This window comes from Wyeomyia smithii, chromosome 1, assembly GCF_029784165.1.
Source record: "Wyeomyia smithii strain HCP4-BCI-WySm-NY-G18 chromosome 1, ASM2978416v1, whole genome shotgun sequence".
Classification (NCBI taxonomy): Eukaryota; Metazoa; Arthropoda; class Insecta; order Diptera; family Culicidae; genus Wyeomyia; species Wyeomyia smithii.
In genome coordinates this window covers 76,147,036-76,147,685 of record NC_073694.1, presented here as the reverse complement: position 1 = coordinate 76,147,685, position 650 = coordinate 76,147,036, and positions in this window count along the sequence as shown.

The window sequence follows — 650 nt, the reverse complement described above, 5'->3', positions numbered from 1 at the left end:
CTTTTGTTCAGCAACGTGTAATTAGATCACAAGTTTCATGCCACAGCTGACCAACAGGGGTCATTTCTTGATATCGTTGCTGCCGATGCATTGTATTTCTTATTCCGCGTCTAACTACCTATAAAATGACCATGCATTACCCTTCCAATACGTTTGATGAAAACGCCATACTTCATCTCAGTTTTGAAAAACAAAAATGAAGCCACTTCATTTAAGAAAAAAAAATCAAATATTAAAAGTGTCTATGTATTATTATTTTTATTATTTTTGTTTTCAAATACCGAAATTTTTCCTGGTAATTCATTATTTAATACATTATAATCAAAAAAGCTGAATATCAATATTTCGAAATCTATAGATTCAAAAATAAAGGGTAAATTATTTAGGTGATATCGTGCAAAATTCTCTCTCTTAGGCACATCGATATTAGTCATCAAATATTGCCCGATATCTACATAATCTATTGTGAGTTTTGTGCTTCTATTATTTGAAACTGTGGATTACTGAGCGTAATTAAAGCACCGATCGATATTTAACATATTCTCAATTCTTTATACGAAAAACATTCCTTTCTATTCAAAACTATATGAACACTATTCGTTTTCCTCATTCATTGTTTTGCTTTCGTCTCGATTAGACGCAAATTGTTC